Source organism: Peromyscus maniculatus, chromosome 13 (genome assembly GCF_049852395.1).
Source record: "Peromyscus maniculatus bairdii isolate BWxNUB_F1_BW_parent chromosome 13, HU_Pman_BW_mat_3.1, whole genome shotgun sequence".
NCBI classification, from domain to species: Eukaryota; Metazoa; Chordata; class Mammalia; order Rodentia; family Cricetidae; genus Peromyscus; species Peromyscus maniculatus.
In genome coordinates, this window is record NC_134864.1 from 10,504,366 (window position 1) to 10,529,801 (window position 25,436).

The 25,436-nt window shown below is 49.5% G+C and overlaps 1 long non-coding RNA gene across 1 annotated transcript; it reads right to left on the bottom strand.

Moving 5' to 3' along the window:
- Window positions 1-4,390: 4,390 nt before the first annotated feature.
- Window positions 4,391-21,498, bottom strand: LOC143268273 (uncharacterized). Its single transcript, XR_013043985.1, has 3 exons — window positions 18,921-21,498; window positions 11,251-11,858; window positions 4,391-4,889 (listed from the first exon to the last, which is right to left on the bottom strand). It is a non-coding gene; the product is annotated as an uncharacterized LOC143268273 (long non-coding RNA).
- Window positions 21,499-25,436: the final 3,938 nt, after the last annotated feature.

Genomic DNA, 25,436 nt, shown 5'->3' on the forward strand with positions numbered 1-25,436 from the left:
TTCCTCCAGCTAGGCCCCACCTCCTAAACATTCCACCGCCTCCCTAACAGCTCCTCCAGCTGGGAACGTGGGGGCCAGCGGGGAGTGGAGCTGGGGCGTTTCAAACTGTAACCGGAACAGTCAAGGCCGCCGCTGTTCTGAGCGCTTCCGTCTGGGCATCTGCAGCTGTTATCCTAGAGAACTCACATCTGGAGGGGCATACACAGAGCCCTGTTCATCCGAGTCCCCCTGCAGCAACAGCCAAGCCTCAGGGCCTAGTTAACTGCTGGCTTAAAATGGAACAGGAGCTCCTCCAGTTATATTTTCCATAAAAATACGATTTCCAAAAATAGCTGATTATTTTTGTACCTGTAAAGCCAGGCTGATGTGAGTGATGATGTGTGACTTTGTGCTGTTGAATGGATCCGATAGTCATCAGCTGCTGGTCCTCAGTCTCCTTTTCTGTGGAGACATCAGGCCAGCACTCACCCAAATGGTCAGAGACCTGGAGCTTGGGAATACAGGAGAGGAAGGCATGGATCCCAACTCCCCACCACCACCACCACCACCATGCTGTGGGAAAGGAGGTTTCTCATCTCAAGGGAAGATGGCTGGAGGGAACTTCATCCATTTTATGGGTGGGGTTCATTCTCACTAGCTGCCTCCTTGAGGCTCCCATCGTTCAGGTGGCTCTGGTAGAGGGTGGGACTCATTCTTGAGTTGGTCTCTGGCAGAGTGCGTAAGGAGGGTGTTGGGAATGCTTGCAGAGAAGGCCAGACTCCTCAGACTTGGAGATGTTGAAGGAGAGGATCCCACTGTCATCTAGTGCCCGATCACGGGCAAGGAATGAAGCCACCGAAGGGAGTGGGGGCCACCTGGGAACCTCAAAACACAAGTCGAGACTGTGCCTCTTGAGTTAGGAGTGTAGCATTCACAGAACCGGGTGGGAGTGTCTCAAAGCCAGTCTGAGCTCTGACTTGGGCAAGAAAGTGAGAGAAGGCAGATTGCATGCGGGACGGGAATTTTGGTCCACAGCCAAGCTCTTTTTGATGTCCGTTTCCTCAGCTGTCAGCGGAGGGCACCGGCTCCCCCACTTTTCCTACCTTCAAGTGCCTCAGAGTCTCAGCATTCTGCCCTGGACTCACCAAGAGACAGGATGTGTTCAGAAATTCTCAGCCCAAGAAGAGATACTGTGCTTCCCGCCAGAGCTAAAGCCTCCTGCTTGTAGGAGAAGAGAAGTGAGATGGACCACCTATAAGCTGCTGGCCTCTGAAATAGAGTGACTGTGTGACAAAGAGACATCGAGGCACAGTGGCTAGTCAGGGACCACTCCCTAAAGGCCTGAGAAGGCTCATCAATCTATTTGAACCGGAAACAAAGCTCCAGTGTAAGGACCCACCATGTAAATAGACTCTAAACTCAGAGTCCCAGAAAGTCAGGTTCCCAAAGAAGAGCTGCGTGTCTGTTTTTCTCAGCCACCTCCACAGAGGTGACATGGAAATCCCATTGCCTCCTTGTAACAGGCACATGGCTCCTATGTCCCGGGACTGTCGTGTGAAAAGCTTACAGAAAAGAACTGAGCATGCGTGGGTCATACAGCACTCTAGAGCTGCAGCATGACAGGTCTATGACATGACAGGAAACAACTGTGGTGTATCTCACGGTGACTCTGCGCCTCTTCTGGACTCACGTGACAAAGAGCCTCTAACAGCCACATGTCCCGAGGCCACAGCTCTTCCTCACTGGGACATCTTTCCTTTTCATTATTCTGTGGTCGACAACTTCATGCTCAGCTCAGTTTAAATTTCCCAGGAAAAGTCTGCTATGTTGAACAAACACACAGTGAACCCAGGCAGTCAGGACAGAGGCTTGGGAACACGAGTTCAGGCTGTCTTCCCAAGACGGAACTGACAGAAGGGCTTCGAGAATCACTTTAGTGGGGCAAAGACGCCACCAACCACCCTCGAGAGTGGCCTCTATGAGGTTAAGACACTGCTAGCCACCCTCAGTGCTAGTGATGTCCCAGAAAAAGGGGAAGGAGAGTAGCAGAACCAACCTGAGGCCAGCACAGCCTTGTAGCTGGGAATGCTTGCCCTACAAGCAGTCCAGCTCCTAGCTGGTGGAGGACGCTCTCCAGCCACCACGAAGCACCCTCACCATGGCCCCTTCCTCCTGTAGCAGGAGAATACACCATTCACTTTTTTAAAAAACACATCTTAGTTTCTGGAAGACTTTACCAATTACCTTTATCAAGGTTTCTGTTGTCTTGTTTCATGACTTCTTGACCTCCCACCCCTGTTCATCCTGAGGCCACAGATGCCCACTATTCCTAGTTTGTTTCTAGTGCTGTGATAAACACCATGACAAAAAAAGGCAACTTAGGTGAGGAAAGGTTTATTGAAGCTTACGGTTGTAGTTCATCATAAAGGGAAGTCATGGCAGGAATCTAAGCCAGGAACCTGGGGTAGGAACCTCAGGCAGAAACCTAAGGCAGGAACCTCAGGCAGAAACCTAAGGCAGGAACCTCAGGCAGAAACCTAAGGCAGAAACCTGGAGGCAGGAACCTAAGGCAGGAACCTGGGACAATAACCTAAGGCAGGAACCTAAGGCAGGAACCTAAGGCAGAAACCTGGAGGCAGGAACCTAAGGCAGGATCCTGTAGTCAGGAACCTAAGACAGGAATCTGGAGGCAGGAACTGAAGCAGAGACCAGGGAGGAGTGATGCTTACTGGTTCACTCTCCATGGTTCACCCAGTTTACCTTCTTATACAGCTAGGACCACCTGTAGGTGTGTGGTACCACTCATGTGGACTAGTCCCTTCCACATCTACCATCTATAAAAAATTGCCCCATAGACTTGTCTGCAGGCCACCCTGGTGGAAGCATTTTGTCAGTGGTTGTTTGTTGCTGTCCCTTCTTTCAAGATGACTCTAGGTTGTATCAAGTTGACAAAAAAAAATCTAATGAGCATATCCACACATCCACAGCCTGGAGGCCCTGGAGTAGCTTCTGCTCAGTGGGGGCCAGTGCAAATCCCACCTTATGGCAACTTGTTACAGCAGTCCTCAGGAGGGAGGAGATTTGGGGGAAATCTCCCAAAATCTCCCAAGCAATCTCCTGCAAAACAGAGGAGGAACATGCGCTCTGAGGCTTTACCATTTTTAATGAGTTAATCTCAACCGTTTATTTAATGGATTGTCTGGCAATGTTTTTCAGTTTGCAATGAACCTGTTCAGGACAAAAAGCATTGGAAAGCTTCCAGCTGATGGAAATTTCCACTGTGCTCCATAATGCTGATGCTGAATGGGTCGACTGTAGGAATGGTCTGTGGATCTGTCCCCTTCACCATGGGCCGATCTGAAATACTGGATTCATGAAAACCAGAAGACACAATCTTCTGTGAATGCTCCCATGAATGTTTTGAGAAATTGGTTGATGGCTTAGGAAGATGGTTCCGTCAGTAAAGTGCTTGCCTTGAAAGCATGAGGACCTGAGTTCAGTCCACTGCACTCGTGTTAAAGTGAAGCTGGGTATTAAAATGGTTTAGAGTCCAGGCGGTGGTGGTGCACGCCTTTAATCCCAGCACTCTGGAGACGTGGTAGGTGGATCTCTGTGAGTTTGAGTCCTGGTCTACAGAGAGAGTTCTAGGACAACCAAGATTACACAGAGAAACCCCTGTCTTGAAAAACAAACAAACAAACAAACAAACTGAAACCATAGAAAATATGGAAATAAAATGAAAATTTTTATTTAAAAATCTGGTTTAAGGGTTCCGGCACTGGTTGCTCTTCTAGAGAACCTGGACTCAATTTCCAGCACCCCTAAGGCAGCTTCCAATAGTCTATAATTCCAGTTCCAGGGTATCTAACTCCCTCATCTGGTCTCTGCAGGTACTGCACACACATAGTACGCAGACATACATGCAGGCAAAGTACCCATACACATAAGAATAAGTGAATAAGTAAATAAATGCTAGTGTGTCAGGGCTACTTGTAATTTCAGAGCTAGGAAGGAGGACACAAGCAAATCCCTGGGCTCAGTAGCCAGACAATACAGATCAATTGGCAAGCTCCAGAGAAGTCAGGGATCTTGTCTCAAAGGAAGTGGATGGTATTCCAGGGGATGACAGCCAGATTTGTCCTTTGGCCTCCACATATGCACTTGAACACACACACACACACACACACACACACACACACACACACACACACACACACAGAGAGAGAGAGAGAGAGAGAGAGAGAGAGAGAGAGACAGAGACAGAGACAGAGACAGACACAGACACAGACACAGACACAGACAGAGAGACAGACAGACATAGAGACACAGAAAGAGATATTAGTTGTTATTCATAAACAACAGCCAAGAATCATGACATAGAACATGCAGACAGAGAAGGCACATTGGTCTGTTCTCTGTAAAACGTTCCTCTTTATTTAGATCAGTTCATTCTTCTAAGTCTGTCTGCTCATTAAAACTCCCAGCTTCCATGTGCGCACATCAGAAGGAGGGAGAGCAGCCGGGCATGGCCCCCTCAGCAGGACTCTGAGAACAGCAGAATGGTAGAGATGTCGGGATGCCGAGATCAGCAGAACAATCGAGATGTCCGCTTTCCCAGCCACTCCATCAGCACCCTCAGGTGCAGTCAGTCCTAGCCAAGAGTCCTGCTTTTGACAGTCAGTTGTGGCATCAGGGTGAATCCTAGAGAAATACCTCCCTTGGAGAACACAGCACATCTGGTGATGCCATGAGTGTGGTTCAAGCTTTGAAGGACGCTCCCCAAGCAAATGAGCCAGCGATTCTGCAGGGACACGGAGGGTGTGTGCACAGCATGCTGACACCACTCCTGCTGGTCAGGAGGCCTGAGGATGAGAGCCCACGTGGTCAGTGGGTGATTAGAACTCCGCGTCCTGTCAAATAAGCTATGAGAGATTATCTGAACATAACTCAGAATCTTGTCGAACAAGTTAGTTGTTAAAACTTAAAATCACATATACATATACATATGTATGCATGTATATACGTATGCATGTATCTGGGGCTTCTAGAGAGAGGGGAAGAGAGAGCGCCCTGGTCACTGAGGCTGTGTAGCTCCACCATCTGCTGGAAGCAGGAGCTCAGCTGCGGCCTGTGGTGTGAGCTCTCTCAGGAGGGAGGCCTGAGAACAGGGGAGCCAGTGAACATCTCTCCCTTTCCAGAGCGGAGAGAGTGAGCTGAGCCAGCTCACCCATGCTGTGGGTCAGGACAAGGAATCGGTCCCTCCTTCCTACCCTTTGCGTTTGGCTCAGGCGCTCTGTGACTGGATAAAGCCCCTGGGAAGGGCGGTCTACACTACTTAGCTCATTCTCTCAAACGTCTATCTGGACACACCATCCCAGACACCCAGGAACCATAAATCTGAGCACACTGTAGCCTAGCCAGGTGGGTACACAGAGTACACACACACACACACACACACACACACACACACACACATAGACACCACAGAGAGAGAAAGAGAGAGAGATACAGACAGACAGAGACAGAGAGGGAGGGAAGGAGGAAGGGAGGGATGGAGGGAGGAAGGGAGAGAAACAGAGACAGAGAGAGAAGCTGAACCACACACATCTGCGATCAAGTTACGTCGAATGCTAACATGGTCCCACAGCAGCACACGGCGTCCCTTTATCGCCTGTCATAAGTTTAATTTTATGAACATCTGAGTTCTGGAAATCAACCCAAATGTCCTATCATGCTATTGATGGCACATTATAAAAACATTTTGAAATCTTTACTCGGAGTGTTAACTAAATGGAGCGTTGAAGAACTTCACTTTGAAGACTTCAGCTAATGCAATGATTAGAAACAAAGCTAGAAGCGGCAGATCCGAAGACCGCAGCGGGAGAGAAGAGCCAGGGACGCCGGGCTCCAGGAAGCTCCTGCTCCTCAAATCCTCCAGCCCACAGCCATCCCAGCAGCAAAACCCTGTTACTTTTATAACTATTCAAAATACTGGGAAGAAACCAACTCAGGAAGAAAATGGAAAAGACGCAAGTCCTCCAAAATAGGAAAGTGCCCTAGAAACTCCAAACTCCTGGGGGAATATATTACTTAAGGTTCCTTTGTAGGTTTTTCATCCACAGGAAAGAAAAGAGGACTTACTGCTAATTCAAGTATCGGAGCTAGCAAGTGACATTTTTAGGTAACTTTGTCTAATGTGTTAAGTAGGCAAAATATACAAAATAGAATCTAAAGGATTTCAATAGACAAAAAAACCCTCTAAAAGTCATGTAGACCTCCTAGAACTGAAAACCACAACATCTGAACCTAATCAATATATTCCATGGATTTAAAAATAACCAGAAAACTCTGGCATGAGAGAAGCAGCGGTACTGGGTAATATTGGTGTCCTCGAGGCCACAGGGTGCTCTGAAGAAGGAAGTTGGAGAGGATTTGGCAAACTCAAAAGTCTATGTGAAGGGAAAAGTAGGAAAAAAAAAAAAAAAAACCAGGGCCAGGGAGAAGGATCAGTGACTCAGGGTGCTGACTGCCAAAGGTTGACAGCCTACGTTTGATCCCCAAGACCCGCAAGATAGAAGGAGAGAACTGAGTTCTGAAAGTTGTCCTCTGTCTGCCACATATATGCTGTGGTGCACATTTGGTGCCATACACATGGTCACATACAGGTGCACACACACACACACACACACACACACACACACACACACACACACAAATATAATTTTAAAGTTTTTTGTTTGTTTAATTTAGGTAAAAATAACTGTGCTCAGAAAAGCGAAAGCAAGGGGAGTTCCTTGTCAGAAAACTCACAGTTTAAGAAACAGCAAAAGAACCTTGTTCGTCAGACTGATGAAGAAGACCATCCCAAGGCCAGGATGCAACAGGAAAGAGGAACCAGGGAAAGTCACATGCAGGTGCAAAAGTAAAGGACACAATGTTTCAACAGCAGTGATGACCATGCATGTCAGGATTTTGAGCTTCCTATTAACGTCAAAATAGCAGACTTTGGCAAAAGGAATTATATTTCTGTAAGGCTCTTCTGTCTTGCTAGCTCCAAGAAGCCAACACCACATCAGACCTGCAGAAGGTTTGCTAGGGACACATCTGTGGACGGTCAGGGAAGGGAGCAGAGCAGGTGATAAACCTCTTTCAACCATGATGCTGGCCTACCACCAGCACGAAGGGAGAGGAAAGGGGAAAGTGTAGGGTGGAGGAGCCTAGGCACAGCTCTGAGACCATGTTGCCTGGTCTCCTTCAGGCCACAGGGAGCCTTAAGTTAGGGTCACCTTTCAAGGGAATGCAATGAGGCAGGAGCAAGTTAACAGTGTTCTCTTTCTGTGCTCTTCTTGGCTGGACTATCCTGTGACAGGGACTGTGGCCTGAGCATGACGCTTTAGAGGATCTGTGTGCAGTGGCTAAGTCTGCCCTCTATCCTGACTCTCCTTCCAGCACATCCTCATGGATCTTCAGAGCACCTTCATGGCTAACACTGCTCTGGGTGTGGTGCCACTGCTGTTAGAAGCTGAGGCACTACATCAAATGGATGCAAGGGACAATTTCTAGCAATCCTCTAAGAGAAAACATAAAATTTATGTTTGGAATAACTTCAAAAAGTATTTGATCTGGGTGTGGTATTGTAAGTCTGTAATCCCAGCTCTCAGAGACCTGAAAGGTGAAAAGTTCAAGACAATCCTGGGCTACATAGTGAGTTTCCCCAACCATGGACACACAGAGAGCACTTGATGAATAAAAAGTGAGAGGAACAGAACAGATGGGACAAACACGAAACAAATAGAAAGACGTTACAGTAATTATATTAAATGTAAATGGCACAAATTCAGAGGGAGAGCAGATCATGTTACACAGATGAAACCTCTCTTGTGTATAAGATTTAAAATTGAGATTTTTGTGGCTTTCCTTTGGTATATCTTGGTTTGTGGGGGAAATCTCTTAAGAGAGCACCTATTTTTAATGGGATAAATTTACACTCTGAACCAGAAAGGAATTAAATTGAGAAGTCTTACAATTTTGCAGAAGCTAAATATGGTAAAACATTCAGAAGAACCATAAATAGTTATGGTGCATTTGACACATTTTATCTTATGCTCGCAGAAGAAATGTACTCTCAATGAAGGCATAAAGATGGTTTCCATGGAGACGCTTGGTCTGAGAGGTTTACGCATTGATACATGAATAGCAGAGTAAATATCATCCTCTACTTTGTAGACATGAGGCCTCAACACGTATCATGACCAGCAGAGAACAATCAGTGGAAGAAGTCTACACTTTAGAAACATACTGAATACCATTTCAGGAAGAGAAGAAAGTGGTAAATATTAAAAAAAAAAAAAGTTATGCATTGAGCTACATTGTGACACCCTTTCTCAAAATTTAGTTAATTAGTTAATCTAAAAGATAAATTTCATGAAAGAAGTTTAGAATGGGGCTGGAGAAATGGCTCAGCAGTTCGGCATGGTTTCTGTTACTCCTCATTGCTTTACTGTTGAATTATACCCCTCTCTAAAGCACGGAATCATTGCTAAGAGCAGCCAGATTGGTTAGCTATGTAAGTCAAAGGATTAGGGCCATGCCACACTAAACACAATGAGTAACAAGTCTCCATCAGAAGCTTCCACAAACCATAACACTGGAGCCTCAATGGCCTGGCCTTTGGAGCGCTTCCCCCTCAGATACCACCATCAGCACCACTTGGTCCATAGACTAGTGAGGACGATGCTCCCAACATCTATCCATTCCAAAGCTATGAAAACCACGCCTGCGCATGAGATGCTTGGCGTCCCAAATATGTTTGCACTCTGCTGATAGGGATAAGGTTTGGATGCAGAGGGGCCCACTCACAGGAGGTGTGGACTGAGGAACAAGAACTAGGGACATTGCTAAGATGCTGTGGCTCTTAGTGTTCAGAGCCTAGAGTCCCCAAGGAGCTCAGCACTCCAGGCCCCAGTATGTTGGGAGCATCCCCACTTGCCTTCCTCAGGGAACCCCTGGATCATTTGGCTGTTCAATTCCTCCTAGAGCCTTTCTAGAAGATGTGGCTTGTTCTAAAACATGAGCTGGAGAGACATTGCTTAGCTTAGTTACTGTCCCCAAATTCCTGAAGGGGACCCGGTATTAGATGTCTGTCCCTCATCTTGTCCAACGCCAAGTTGGACCTGGCTTCCAGCTCATCTGGACTGTTCCATAGTCATCTCAAGTCAGCCTGGCTAGCAAGTCCAGACACACAGATAATGAAATAAGCTCACCCACAGGCCCAGGGCCGCTAAGAAGGCTGGACACCCAACAGGACTACTCCATAGATGGGTCACTCCTCAGGACCAAGACAAGTTCTCCCTCCCAACATGGGTTACACTCCTGATCAGAGTTGTCCAGAGTAGGGTGGACAGCCAGAACTCTGCAGCCTGTGAAGGGTCCCTGTGGCGTGCACACCCTGACCCCTAGCAGCCAGCACCGGGCTATCTGGAGTCGTGTCCTAATGTAGTTACCACATCTTCCACCAGACCATATTTTTAATGAGGAATTTCCTGGAATATTTGCAGTTAAACGACCACAGCCCTACAACAACTCTTGACCTCTTTTAATGTTTTTAAATAAACTCCTTTGTTGAAGTTTAACTTCTATACAGAACATTGCCAAAATGTCAGAGTGTGACACACACATTGGGGTGACACGCTCCAGTAAGAAGAGTTTTTCTAGGTACCCGAGGCCTTGGGTCTTTTAGAAGCACCATCCTTGGCTTTGACACCCTCTGTGAGCTCTTCCTGAGCAGAAAGCTACAGTGCATTACCTGTCCACAGCCTCTGTAAGAGCTGCACCCTGGGTGCATCAGCGGCATATCCTGCTGCTGTGGCTTGGAACCTGGATGCTACCATGGATCCATCCTGCTGTGGGGATGCCTCTCTGGGTGTGAAGCTCAGGGTGTGACACTGGGAGGCAGTCACACCTGCCACCTCACTGCCAGCTGGAGCACCTGGGGCTCCAGGCTCCACCCACTCCAGTGACCATTGAGAGTGGATTTCCTTCTCTCTGCCACCACAGAAAGGCTTCTGTTTGCGCTTTCCTGTGACTCCTTGGGTCTGTGGGCCCTTTTGTCAGTGGCTTATTGGAGTCCTGTGCTGTCTCCCTCCCTGTGGTGGTAGGGATCTAACCCAGGGCCTCCCGCAGGCTAGACCAGTGCTCTGCATTGCACTGAGCTACACCCCCCGTCTTTCTGCTCATTTTTCTCGTGAAGGGCAGAAGTTCTGGATAGACCCTGTGCAAGTCAACAGTGGCATGGAGTAGTTCTCCCGTTCTGGCTCTTGAAGCTGTCTCTTGTCTTCTTTTTCCTCTTTTCCCATCATGTTTTCTCACCCTCCCCTTCTTTGCCTTGGTGTCAGGCTTCTTCTTTATATTATATTTTCCCTCCTACCAACTCCTTAATCCCATATCCCTTCAATTCCTTTAGGGAGGGCTTCACAGGTTTCAAGCAGAAGAAATACATTCTTCAATTATAAAATTCTGGAAGAAAATGTGTGAAATAAAATACATATCTGTTATCCAATTACTTATATACAGTTAAACACTTTAGTATTTATTTTATGTAAGTATGATTTTATATACTAAAAAAATAATGGGGTGAGAAGATGGTTCACTGGGCAAGGCTGCTTGCCATGCAGGCCTGAGAGCCTTATTTCAGATTCTGAGCACTCACGTAAAAAGCTGGACATGGATGTGTGTGCCTGTAGCCCAGGCACTGGAGCTGAGAGGTAGGACAGAGACAGAGGGATCAAAGGAGCTTGCTGGCCAGCCAGCCTAGCCAAAAAAGGGAAAGTTCTAGGTTCAGCGGGACCCTGTCCTCAGGGAATCAGGAAGACAGCAGTAGAGGAGGACACTCAAAGTCATTCTCTGACCTCTGCATGTGAGTGCACGGGTGCACACACCTGCACACATATACCAGCACACGTGCATACAACACACAAACACACACACACATAAATAAGTAAATAAGTAAAGCATTTTGCAAGCAACTCAAAGGTCCATTTGTGGGTCCACTCACTCCTATGCCATGGCTGCTTTCTCTTCTAATTTGATTATTCTAAGCATTCTGTCTGACTGGGCATTCCAGACTGACCCAGGCGTTTGTCCCTTCCTCATTCAAAGCCCCATCCTGAATCATTTCCCTCCCGTAGGAGACTTCTCCTGTGCGTTACTGTTGGTTCATGTGTTTTGGCTGCACATTTTCTCAGACTTTATTTGAAGATTCCTCTGGCTTACCTTGGTGCTCAGATGGTTGTCACAGGCATAGAATTCTGAGTTGGTAATTCTTTTTCTCAGCACTTGAATGACGGCATTCACTTACAGCCCTCTGATTTCTACTCTTTCTCTGCTGAGAACAGCGGTCAAGTTTATTTCTTTGAAAATGACGTTCCCCTCTTCCCTTCTCCTCCGAATTTCCTCCCAACACCCTCTCAGCTTTGGAGGTACACAATACAAGATGTACCACCTCAGTTGTTTTGGGCACACAATTCAGCCATCTGTGTCCCGATTTAGCACCCCCTGGCCCTGCCTGTGCCCTTAGCACCCACCATTCTGGCTCCTGTCTGCAGTTTGACTCCATCTGGACCCTCGTGAGCAGACTCAGTGTTTGTCCTTCTGTGACTGTGTTCTTGGGGCCCACTGATGTGTCACCACATCTCAGAATGTCCCCTGTTCCTTCTAAGGCTGTGTGACAGCTCACTGTGTGGATGGACCACATTTTGGTAGTCTGTGCATCTCCTGGGCATTGAGATGACTCACATCTGAGCTGCTGTACACATACTGCTGTAAACACCAATATGTGTGGATCTCCTTGGGATGATTTCTCCTGGTTTTGGAGGATACACCTAAAGACAGAATTTCAGGATTGCATGGCAAACACACTTTTCATTTCTTGAAGAACCAACATGTTGCTTTTTCTAGCAGCTATCCGATTGTATATTCCCACCAACAGTGGAGACGGTCCCAGCTTCCCCACACTATGGCCAGTGTCTATTCTTCATATTTGTTTTTTATACTGGTTGGTCATCCCACTGGGTGAGTGGAGTCCATTTTCCTTAAGGGTTTTGTTTGTTTGTTTGCTTTTAGTAGCTTTACTGTAGTATGTCTAGCTTTGGATTTCTTTAACAGTCTTCTTGGGGTCTGTAACTTTTCTTGGTTTTTGGTTTAATGTATGCATTAGCTAGGTTTTGTTTTGTTTTCTTGTCAATGTGTCACAAACTAGGGTTACCTGAGAAAAGGGAACCTCAAGCAAGAAAATGTCCCATCACCTTGGCCTGCAGGAAAATCTGTGCAACATTTGAACTTCTTGAATAATGACTGATGTGGGAGGGGCCAGTGCAGCCCCTGGGCAGGTGGTCCTGGGTTCTATATAAGAAAGCAGGCTGAACAAGCCATGGGGAGCAAGCCAGTAAGCAGCACTCCTCCATGGCCTCTGCATCAGCTCCTACCTCCAGGTTCCTGCCTTGACTTCTTCTCATGATGTAAGGTGTAAAATGGAATAAATTCTTTCTTCCCCAAGTTGCTTTGGGTCTTGGTGTTTATCACAGCAGTCGAAAGCAGACTGGGATAATGTGTTTGGTGGTTGGAAAATTCTGGACCAGTAAACATCCAAATACTGCTTTGTTCTATTGAATCCTCCTGCCCTACCTACTCCCCAGGGCTCTAATTGCATATAAATTGAACTTAATTTTTTATTTATTTATTTTTTAATTGCATTAGTATTTTGCCTGCTTGTGTATCTGTGTGAGGGGGTCAGATCTTGGAGTTATAGACAGTTGTGAGCTGCCATGTGGGTGCTGGGAATTGAACCTGGGTCTTCTGGAAGAGCAGTCAGTGCTCTCACCCACTGGGCCATCTCTCCAACCCCCTGAACTTAATTTTTAAATTTATTTACTCTGTGTGTGTGTATGTGTTTGTGTGTGTGTGTGTGTGTGTGTGTGTGTGTGTGTGTGTGTGTAGGTACAGAGGTGTTGGTGAGTGGCTGTCTGCATGCTACAGTAGGCTTGTGAAGGTCAGGGCACAGCTTTGGGTAGTTGGTTCCCTCCTTCCATCATGTGGGGCCCAGAGACTGAGTGCAGGTCATCCGGCTTGGAGGCGAGCACCCTCCCTTCTGAGTCACCTCACCGGTCCCCACTGTGCTTTCAAAAACCATCTCCCACGAAACGTTGTTTTCATTCTGTGCATATTATCCATGTCTGTGCCTGGTGCCCACAGAGGCATTGGAGCCCCCGGAACTGGAGTCATGGGTGGTAGTGAGCACCATGTGGATGCTGGGAACCGAACCCAGGTCCTCCAGAAGAGCAGCCAGTGCTCTTTGACTGCTGAGGGTCTCTCCAGCTCCCCGCTCCAGGATCTTGATCCCTTGGTTTTTACTTTGATAGTTCTGTGGTGTCCTTCAGTGATTTTAAGTGTGTTTATCAAGGTCATCAGCGATGGTTATCAGGGACATTTGTTGCTGCTGTTCATTTTCTAGAAGCAGGCTCCTCCTTTTGACTTGGCATCGATGGGTCTGGGGCAGCTGAGGGACAAGTATGAGCTGTGTTCCCCTCCTTTATTCCCAGCAGTAAGAACTAAAGCAAGCATCCCCCGACTGCTCCTCAAAAGCCAACGCTTTGCAAGGCAGGCGAGTTGCAGTAAAGAAGCAGTTAGGCTGTCCCTGAGGTGCTCCCAGGGTACGAGGGAGACAGGTGTGTGCTCTGTGACCCTTGAAAGGTGACTTTAGATGAGTAACCCTGTCCTGCCAACGAAAGCCATGATGCCAGTGACAGCCGAGAATATGACCTCCAAGGGCTGGTGAGACGCATCAGTGGGTATAAAAGTGCTTGCCACCAGGATTGACAACCCGCCGTCCATCCCCAGGACCAAAATGATAGAAGGAGAGAGCATACTCCTCCTGCACACTGCCTTCTGACTTCCACATGCTTACTGTGGTGTATGAACACACACACACACACACACACACACACACACACACACACACACACAATCACACTCATCAAGAATCAGGAGCGACACTGGATGTGACTTCTTTTCTTTCTCTCTTGACTCAGAACACAATGATGAAAACACAAAAAGAATATTGAGATTTTTTTCCCCTCACAAATTGGTGGTAAAGGGGGGGAAAACACGTAGAGGAAACCCGGTCGATTGAAAGAGACATAACGAGCGTCACCCATCAGACTCGGTGTCCTCAGATTCTGATTCAAGTGAATGGAAGGAGCAAGTCAGCACTTGGGAGACACCGAGGAACAGACCCAACCTGAGGCTGGTGCTGTTAGAATTTCTGACTGTCTTGAAACCCATTATCACGTCTAAAAATACAGGTCCTTATTTTTAGAAACGCACATGGAAGCATTTGCAGGAGATGCCACATGATGACTTAAGTGTTTCTGAGGAATACAGAGGAAGGAAGAGTCGTGAGGGAGGTCGAAATAAGGAAAGGGGGGAGACTGGCTCTGTGTCAACTTCAAACTGGGAGCAGGATGCATGAAGGTCCGCGATCGCATTTTGTATGCCCGGAATTATATACATAATAAAGTGTTTTAAATATGCCAGGAACAAGACAGCGCTTCTCAGATGCCTATCTTTGCATCGGCTGCTGCTCTGCCTCGCTTCTCTCTTTTTATTCTTCAAGTTCAAGTTCCTAAGCAGACAATTGACTACATCAACCTCTGCCCCAAACCTCCACGGTAAGCAGGGAGCTGTCTAGTGTTGTCTGAGGGGACCGAGTCTCTCATTTCCTAGAGAAAGACCCTCAGCTGTGGAATGGTATCCAGAACCTCTGAAGCCAAAGAAGAGGCTATAAGCTTTGAATGTTTGGTCAGAGTCGGGGTTTTGTCCTGTTCTGGATGACAAAGCAGTCCCCCAGGCCAGCTAAGGCTGGCAGAGGAAGCGGCATGGGGCACCAGCTTTGTCTAGAACTTGGGTTTTCACTGGGAAGTCTCTCCTAGGGAGAAGCCCAAGTCCCAGCCTCTCCCATTTGCTGGACAGCACAGCATGCCTGACTCCACACAGGGCCTGGTTTGCTCCTCACTGCCCGCTGCCAACCCAGGCAAGCACTGGCCACCTTCAGGGTCAGTTCCTCATTTAGGAAATGAAGCTGACTGACATCCTCAATGGCTTCGTCTATGAGGTGAGCCAAGGTCAGCGGGGTGGAAGGCTCTGACAGAGCAGAGGCTGTTCCTGTGTGAGCACACACTAGTGTACTAGAGCTACTTCAGTCCTTACCCTTCTGAAGTTACTATAGAGAGAGCTGTAGGCTCTGGGCAGAAGCAAACCGCGTGAGAAATATGGACTCTATTCATAGTCAGAAGTTCAGGTGTGGGTGTGGGGCCTCTCAAGCCTTGGTCTCTATCCTGACAAGAGATGAATGGTAGCCTTGGTGACTGAGGAAGTGATCTCTTTCTGGTGGGTTGGCTGAAGGATGGGATTGTGTTCCTGCGTGGGGCTAGGGGCCCTTTATCTTCTGCAGATAAACCACAGAGAACCAGACACTGGGCAGGTGGAGCCCTTCCCAAGAAGTGAGGTTCCCTGCAGCCAGTGCAAGAGGAGCAGAATCCACCAGCCCCGCCCAAGGACACCACGTACCACCACACAGGCCATGCAGAGGGGCGCTGACTTTGCATGTCTGTCTATCTGTCCATCTCCATGCAAGCGCGTGAATGGTATGCTTACTGCTCACGACAGGGGGAAGGCGATTTTAGAAAGCATCTGCTCCCTGTTCTCAATAAAACTCAGGGAACTCTGAAAGGAGACCGAGTGCGAGAGAACGAAGTGACAGACGACGATGGAAATGGAACTGGCTGAGTGGTAGCAAGAGCTGGAGGGAACTGGGTGGGGTGGAGGAGGGGCAGGTCTCAGCTTCCAGCCCGGAGGCTCACCCTGCCTGGAGACTCCATCTGCAGAGAGGTCTCTGGGGATGCAAGGGCATTTGGCCCTTGCTTTAAAGACCTATGAATAAAAAGACACAATGTCTTTTCACTTATCCCCCCAGCCCTGCTCCCTCCCCTCCTCCATTCCAGCAACACAACTGTCAAAGCTGTCTGCAGAAACCAGTAGGAAGGATAAGGTTTAAGACTGAATCCCACACCTTCAGTCTACAAACAAGCTCATCACATTCGACTCCCATCTCCTTCTGCCACAGCCCCCACGGCCACCTGCACAGCCCTCACTGCCCTCCTAGCCTGTCTATACTCGGCCACCTTGCAAGTGGAAGCGCATTCCTTGCTGACCCAGCATGCTCCTCAAGCATGCTTCCACAGCTGGTGCTCTGCCCACCCTCACCCTCCCCAGTCCCCTGCAAGAACACCGGCCGGCTCCCTGAGTACGCCCTGCTCTCCGGCTTGGGCTCATTCCACAGGCTGATGTCTGGAGGCACTGTGCCCGCAGCAGCCCTCTCCCCTGTCTCCTTAGAGTGGCACTTCTAAGGGACAACAGTTAGAGACAGTTGAAGACGGTCCCTTCCAAAGGTTCTGGTGTCTTCTTGAATTTGTCAGGGTTAAATTTCTAGTTTCAATTCAGCCTTATTGTTTTAGCCATTTAGCCTCGAAACACCTTTGCTTTATCTACTGCCTCTGTGGTCAGTGGCACCAGGGGACAGCCGACATCTCTGCAGTAGCTGCATGTTGTCACAGACCCTCAAAAGGAAGAATGCGCGTGATCACCTCCGAGGCGCAACTGCCAACGAGCCTGGCTTTGGAGTCTTCTGCATGTCGGCACTCTCCAGCCGCACTTTTGCCACAGCCCCATTAAACAAGGCCTCCTACAGGACAGTGTTACAACTCCAGTGTGATGTTATATCTTCAGTGTGTCCCCCACAGGCTCCAGGGTTCAAACACTTGGTCTTCAGCTGGTAGCTCTCCATAACTTGATGGAACCTTTAGGGAGTTGTCGCTTTGCGGAAGGATGTACGTTGCTGGGGGTGGGCTTTCAGATTGTCTATCCTGGCCCTACTTCCTGTTTGCTCTCTGCTTCCAGACTACGGATGCCATGTGATCGGGCAGCTTCCCAAAAGGAACGCGCAGCATATGGTGGCAGGAGACAGGTGTGATGCCAGCCACAAGAGAGAGAACAGTTAAAGACAGTTGAAGACTAAATAAATAAATACATTTTAACTCCTCCAGAGACCAGGATGGCCACTCCCAACTTAGTTTGGCATGGTCACTGAAGTCTGAAACCCTAGCAGTTGAGACAGACAGATACCCAGAGCTTGCTGGTTAGTCTGTCTAGCCAACCAGTAAGTACTAGTTCAGTGGGAAACCTTGTCTCAAAGGTTAAGATGGAGAGCAGTTGAGGAAGATACCTGACATTGATCTCCAGCCTCCATACATGTACACACACACACACACACACACACACACACAAGAACTGGCTGACCCAGGGGATGCTACCTTCTCCTGAGAGACAACCTAGACCTAAGGCTGTAGGTGACCCTCAAAGGCCACCCAAGTCCTCTTCTAATTTGAAATGTCACCTTCTCTCCACAGTGAGGGGAAGTTACCATCACCAGACAAACTAAAATGCTGTAGTGAGAATCCTTGTCCAAGGTCATGTGACCAGCAAGTAACAATGACTTAACCTCCTATTTGCTGGACACCAGCTATACTCAGTGGTCACTAGAGAGAGCCACAGAGACATTCTCCCCAAATGGCTGGACTCTGGTGATGGCTGTGTTTGATTACCAGGCTCCTTCCAGCTCCATCTTTAGGGACATCCCCTTTCAGGTCTCATGGAAACTTCTGTGCTCCTTTGAGGGAAGGGCTGGGCTCCTCACACGCCCATGAGGATCGGAGGACATTGGGCCAGAGCCAGACATGGTCACATCCAGCACAGCCACCACCTGGGCTTGAGAACTAGGCCTGCCATGTCCCCTCTCTTAGCCTCAGTTTCCTTCTCTGTAAAACAAAGGGCTCCGCTGGGCAAGATGTTGTTTCTTTTACTGCTGACTTTTATTACTGAAGGATCAATGCCTCCCCCAGCCTTGCGGGTAGGTGCTGGCAGGATTAGACACCCAGGATGACAGAAGGATGCACAGGACACCGTCTTCTCAGTCTGTGGCAGGTAAGCTTCCAGACTGTCCAGCCCAAGGGAGGCCTCCAGCAAATATACTCGCCAGCCTCCTGGACCACACTGTCCTCTGCTGTGTGCACACCCTCATGGAGAATCCCCTCCCAGAAGAAACGAGCAATGTAAGCTGCTTCACAGCATCGGTGACTTCCGGGAAGGATTCACAGGTGAGCACAGACCCTGTGCTGTTTGCTGAAAGGTCCAGGTTTGCTCGGGAGGGATGCTGGATTATTATTCAGGTCTCACAGGCTGCAGCGCATTCGCCTGCGGGGCCTCCTGTTGGCCTGACGATGTGCTCTGGTGAAGCCCTCTTGCCTAGTAAGCCTCCTCCCCAGCACAGCCTCAGAGTGCTGGCCCTGCGGGCCTTTGTTTTATTACCACCCTGCTCTTTTGCTTAGCGGGGCCACCACAGCTTGCTAATAAGAAACACATTGACGCTCAGCTCCCTGGCGGCCTTGGTTGGCTCAGGGGACCCATCTCTAAGCCCCTGATGTTTCCCCCAGACAGTTGGCTGCAGGGTAGGACAAGACCCATCTCCATTTTTTTTTCTCTCTCTGATTGACTTCTGGGAGTCACTGAGCCAGTTCCCATGTTCGGTCTCTAGTGGTTCCAGGGATCCCCCGATTCCAAACTGTCCTACAGGAGGGGGCAGATACGACCAGACTTTCCTCCCTCGGAGAGGAGGATGAAAGGAGTGGATGGTAACAGAGGTCTTAAAAACACCAGGAGCCCAAAACAGGATTTCCAGGAAGCTACGTTTCACATCTGCCTTTTGTCATCTTTGTGACATCGAAGCAACTCAGACAGCAAGGGACAGTCAGGACAGACAGGCCACCACTTACCCAGTCCAAGCCTCCAGCAAAGTTCCCGAAGGTTGGAGATTTGTTTCTGAGCCCTGGGCTCCACTCACGTTCTGGCTGATCCTGGGCAGGGACTTGTCCTTCAGGGCATCTGTTTCGACATCTGATCAGCCCATCTTTCTTTGATCCTTGTATGGCTGAGACCAGAGGAGAAAGGGTAAAGAGGAAGGCTGTATGAAGCAAGGCAGACTCCTCAGCCTCACAGTGACCAGAGTCCAGGGAAGGGAGGCGGGAAGAGAACAGGCCCCGTGTGCCTCCAGGCCAGGCTGTCTCCAGCTCAGCCCCCAGGTCAGAGCTCAGACCTCCCGGAGAAACAGTTCATCTTTCTGAGAAAAGCCAGGGGCCATTCTTCCTGCCCCCAGGCGCCTCTGGAGGTCATGTGGTGTTCTTTGAACATGGCAGTCTGAAGGCATAGCCTGAAAGGTTAGTTACCCTAGGAGCAGCGGGCGGTCACGGCACAGCCCAGCACTGTTTCCAGATCCTGCCCTGGTTTGAGAATTGCTTTGGACTTCCTCAAAAACGGCAAGCGTGGGACGGCAGGCCTTCTCTGCACAACCCTGTGCTTCTCTGGCACATTTTTCTTCCTTCTGGGGGAAGTGATACAGGTCCCAGAGTAGACAACAGATCTCACAGCCCAGACAACAGACAGGGACAGCCGAAGGCCACCGTACTCCCCACCTGAACAGCACCGTAGCCACGTTCGCTCCACACCCTTCTCTCCAGAACAGAACTGACTGGGCCTGGTGCCTTCCCTCAGGCCAAAGTCAGTGAGGACAGGAGCCCAAAAGACACGTGGTCGCCTCCTTCCGAAACACACACAGGGAGGTGATGTTTAAGGCACCAGCACCCGTAACTGCCCTGGTAAATGGACCCCAGGAGTTTCTCAGGGTCCTGAAATTGTCCATTTGGTGGATAATACACTGCAGACACAATCGCTCTCTATGGAGAGGCACGAATACAGCTGTTTTGTTACTGTGTGACTTTTAAACTTACATGTCACAGCTTACACAGCCAGTCTTCAGTGAGCGTGTAGATTTCACTGCATTATTTCCCCCTAGTTCTTTAGTTTTGTAAGTAACATTGTCTTTTGTTCATTCTTCCTTTTTGTCTTGTTTTGGTTTTGAGGCAGAGTCTAGGTATGTAGCCCAGACTGGCCCTGAACACCTGACCCTCCTGCCTCAGCCACCCTTACACGAAGGGGGGTGTCCACAGGTGTGTACTATGTCCCTGCTGCACCTGTAGTTTTACTATGAGACCCTTGATTGACCAACCATGAGAACTTCTTGACCTTCATAATATTTGCGATTCTAAAATATTTTTTAAATGTCATTGTTATTTTTGCATCTAGTTCATATATTTATGGGCTGCTTTTGATCCGAGTTATTTATGCATCCCTCTCACTATTTCTGTCAGGATGGCTCTCCTCCGACGTGCTCGTGAAGAGTCTCATCAGCTGTCAGTTTGCTCTTCACCTTGACTGGCCATCTTTCTTCCTGAACAGAAGAGGTACACTCACATGTAGTCACATTTAGCAGCATGTTTTCATTGAGAGTTCTAGAGTTGTAGCCACGCTTAAAAAAAAAAAAATTTAAAAAAGCCTCTTTCCAAATTTTTTACATATTGTTCTAGAAAGTTCTTAATTTTGGTGTTTCCTATTTGAGCACTGTCAATACCAGAGTTACAGCATGGGCTTACTCCTAGCATCATACTGTCCCAAATAAAGGTATCCATCCATCTGTGAATGTGTCTGCCCTTCCTGCATGTCGACACTGATCTCAGAGGCAAGCTCTTCAATGACAAGTTGGTTCCCCATGTGTGACTCCTAGACATGCTCACCTTTAGGAATTTCCTGTTGAGATTTGTGGGTTTCCTTAATCTGTTGGAGGTGTTTGATTTGTGCGATGACATCATGTCATCTAGTTTATAGAAAAATGAGGAAACGCAGAAATGAGCAACTCAAGATATGACCATCCTAACCTTCCCTCTAACCTGTAACCAGTTTTGAAGCCATCCTCCCAGAATCCTCTCCATAACACCAGGATTCAGGCAGCTCAAGCCCCGATCTTCTCACACTGTCATTGGCAGCTCTTCCCTTGTGGCCCTTCCAAGCCTAGTCTGTGTTCTTGGGCTATGTAGATTCTCCAAAAGTGGAGACCAGCTCCCTCATACCTTCACTGTTTGTATGAGCTGCTTCTGCTGGCCCTGGTGACTGACAGGCGAGTAGAAAGCTATGGAAGTGACCACGAGTGGCTAAGCTCCACCCCTTTTCTCTCTATCACCTGCATTTCTAACATGGATTCCTGGGGAAGATTTGTCAATAGCCCATGGATCAATCTTTGTGCCTTTAAAACCTGTCACTATCTGTCATAATCTGTGGACTACCTGCACTCACCTGGGAGGAGGTGGACAGCAGGTAGGAAACCATGGCTGTGTCATCCCACACTGGTGTCTCTGCTGGGATGCCTGGGTGGGTGGATGGATGGAAGGATGGTGGATGGATGGATGGATGGGTGGATGGATGAGTGGATGGATGGATGGATGGATGGATGGATGGATGGATGGATGGGTGGGTGGATGGATGGGTGGATGGATGGGTGGGTGGATGGATGGATGGGTGGGTGGGTGGATGGATGGATGGATGGATGGATGGATGGGTGGATGGATGGATGGATGGATGGATGGATGGATGGGTGGATGAGTGCATGGGTGGGCGGGTGGATGCATGGGTGGGTTTGTAGAAGGATAAGAAGGTTAGTGTATAGATAAATGGGTGGCTGGGCAAGTAGGTGGGTGGATGGGTGGGTGAGTAGGTGTGTGGATGAGTAGATGGATGGACAGATGGGGAGATGGGTGAGTGGACAGAATTATGGGCATCTAGGAGGATGACTTAGCTTCTGAATGTGAGGTTTCTGATCTTACAAGTGTGAATGCTGCTGGTTCACTGTTTGTGCCAAAACCCAGTATAAAAATTTATGTGTGATGGTGCTTGGATATGACAGCGGGAACAAATAGGCACTTCCCTTTGCTCCACAGAGACTTTTGTCACATGGAGTTACAATTTTCTTTTCCCAGTCGCTGCTGTCAATCCAGCTCAGTGGATCCCGACCCTGGGTGACATATTAGAGGCCCCCCTCCACCTCCTCAGCCTCTCGAAGTCAGTCCTCTGGCTGTTTTCTCCCTTGAAGTCAGTGCTGTGGGCTGGACTTTGTCCAAATGCCTCGACCTTCTGTGGACGTGTTCCAAATTGGTCATGGGTTGGAGGGCCAGGCAGAGTGCCAGCTGCTTCCTGTAGATCAGCAAACAGATTGCATCCCAGACCTTTCCCCTCAAATCACCTGGCATCAGCAAATATCCATGAGTATGTAACAGAAGCAGAGAACGCAGGCGTGTTCTGAGCACAGGTAGTGGTCAAATCGGCTACGAGTTTAATGGAGCCCTAACTTGTGAGATGTGAGCCACGACAGTCTGTGAAGACTCTGAGGCATGACTCAGGAGATCTCCTTAAGTTCACCTTTAGCTCTTCTGTGCTGTTTAGAGTAGGGCTAGCTGGATTTGCATGTGCTTAGGGGCCTCATTAAATGGGAATTCTAAGCCAGAAGGTCCTGAGGTAGGACCTAAAGGTCTGTGTGTCCCGACATCTGTGATCCTGCACGTTCATAGACCGCATGGGAGGAAACAGAGGGATGGTCTTGGTCCTTAGCTGCCATTGTCCATGGAGACATCGGGAGTGTGAGCAGTGCACTTCCCTGAGGCCTGGGGTCATGCTTCATTTGTGCCGTTACAATCCCAGTTGAATTCCTTGCTGCCCCTTTCTCCAAGTCTGCCCCTCTTCCTCCCCTGACGGATGAAGACAGAGCTTAGAACTGTGGATGCTAATTGGGCCACTACGTACCAAAGGCGACTCCAATCCCTAGGCCTACCATGGGTGGTTTTCTTCAGATACTTATAACTGATCTCATCTCTGCTCAGCCAGGACCCCTCGGCTTGATGGTATGCACGAGCTAGTTTCCCTAGCCTTCTTTCTGGCCACGAAACCAGGAGCATGTCAATAGGGCAGACACACACTGCTCCTTCCTCAGGTCCCTGTGGGCTGAGCTTCTGCGAGCACTGGTCATGCCTGAGGCAGGCAGTCGTGACACCAGACCTCTCTCTGTTCCCCGAGGAGGACTCGAGACCCACCCCTCTCTCTAATAGGGTCTGTGGAGGTCACAGACTGGGAGGCCCCTCAAAGCTCCCCTCAAAGGCACATGGGGGAAGGGACCGCAGGGCTGAGCACAAACATCAAGAAAATCTGGCCAGGGTTTAGCCCTAAGTCAGTGGAACTGGGATTTCCAGACATTTTGAAGTGAAATCAAGGGATTTCTGACGTGAGGAAAGTGGTGTTTGCTGGCAGCGGTGCCTGTGTGATCAGAAGTGAGCCGAGAACAGACTGTTTCCTGAAGCAGGAATGCTGTGTACGGCAACCACTGCGCTGCCATGGGAGCTATAATTTCAATCTTTCCAGTTAAGTGGTCTAGCGTTGACCTCCGTCTCTACCCCTCACAGATCTGTGCCCTGCCTCTGTAGGGGTCCACTGGCGTGGTCACAGAGGAAGGCACTGGTCCCTGTCTCCAACCGCAGCAGCCGCACTCAAATTCTCTGCAACCCTCTTTCCCCACCGAAAACTGCTGGACTGGAAAGTACTGGATGCCGCTCCGAGACTCATAACCAGCATGGCCGTTAAGTCAGGGCTGTGCAGAGCCAGCTGCTTGTGACAAGAGGTGGTGAGCTGCTGATGACCAGAGCTGGCTGAACTTTGGGGCTGTCCCCTTGGTGGGCATGGCTCTTCCTGTGGCACCCCATCCTGCCTCCCCTGCCCAACTTGTGTTGACTATTACCTGTGCCGCACCCTTCCAACTGGCCCCTGAGGACCCTGTATGTGCTGTGCGCTCCTGTTTCTACAATCATGGCGGCTCCTCTGAATGTCACGGTGTGGGTCACCCGCCTCCTCTGCCTGAGGTTGCTATTCCTAACGCTTGTGCTTTAGGAAGCCAGACAGGAGATGTGTTTGCGCTGTGGGGGCTGAGGGGCAGTGTCTGGAGGACTCCATACATTCACCAGCCTTTGCCTCCCCTCCGTTACTCTCCAGCTCGGTAATAGAAAAGCATGTGCCCGGGTCCCTGGTGCTCCTGGCTCTGGCTGACAGTGGGCACATTCAGGAATCCCCGAGTGCCAGGACAGATGCCAGCCCAAACACTGCAGACAACGCCCAAGCAATCGCTCATAAGCAAACACTGCACGGGTTCATGCGAGTGTACTGTTGCATTTTATTACCTTTCACATACACACACCTGCTCAAAACATCACGTGCCAGTGAGTGCAGCAGAGATGTGGGGAGCTTGCACCCCGTTAGAAGTCAGCTCACTCAGAAGTCTCCTCACAGACTGCCCAGAGACGCCCCACTTGGCCTCTTCCTTTGCTTCTCAAACTTTGAGGGTCTCAAACCCTACTGTGAAAACTCTACTTTATAGCAGAGAAACTGAGGTAGGTTGGGACTGAGTAAGCTGTTCTGAACAGCAGCTTGTGAGGGCAAAATGAATGGTCTAGGCAGCCCCGTCTTTGAGGAGCTGAGATCTGAACCCTGGAAGGGCAGCACCTGGTCACTGCTCCAGCCATCAAAGGGGGTTCTCTCCCCTCCCCTCTACATGCTGAGGACCTTCTCCAGAGAAGGTGGGACTGTCTGCCACCCACTCGAGGCTTGTCGCCTGCGTTAGTCAGAGCGACTGCACCCTCAGCCGCAGAGCAGAGAGCCACAGAGCTCCTGTCTGCTGTCCAGGTACCTCCTGGGGCTGCTCGGCTTCCAGCTGTCTACAGCTGCTTCCACCCATCACCCAGAAGGTCCTTCACCCAGGCCTTCCCTTGTGGGCCTCGGGAGAGTCCTTCCTATGCGCTCCCACAGCCCTGCACAGCCTGGCACCAGTGTCTGGATCCTGAGTTCCCATCCGTGGGCCGGCTGGGTTGACCCGTTCATCCCTGACAGCTCATGCAGGGGAAACGGAAACCCAGAGCACAGAGAGTCAGCGGGGGCTCAGCAGGCCCCACGTTCACCCCTTGTCCCCTCTCCACGGCACCCCGTCTGCTGAGCCGGCAGGGTCCCTGATGGGGGTGTCTGAAGCCAACTGGAAAGTGAAGATTTTTCACCAGGCCTCACTGGCGTCTGCCTGGTGTGGCGCTTGGCTACCCCGCCACCCAACCTGACTTTCTCTGTTGCTCCACCTGCGTGGCTCTCTCCGGGCAGCCGACGTGACCAAAGGGGGGCCCCCCATTAGGTTTTCCTATCCCTAGCTCTGCTTCCTTGGAGCCGTCCCCCCCTTCCCGTGAAGAGCAGCGACCCTGTTGTTCAGGCCCGCCCAGCCTGGAAAGTCCCTCAGCTCAGCTCCGCGTCTGCCGAGTGCCTCCCTCGGGCAGCGTTCACTGAAGAGGCTCTGACCTGACCAGCTCAGGAGCCTGAGCACACAG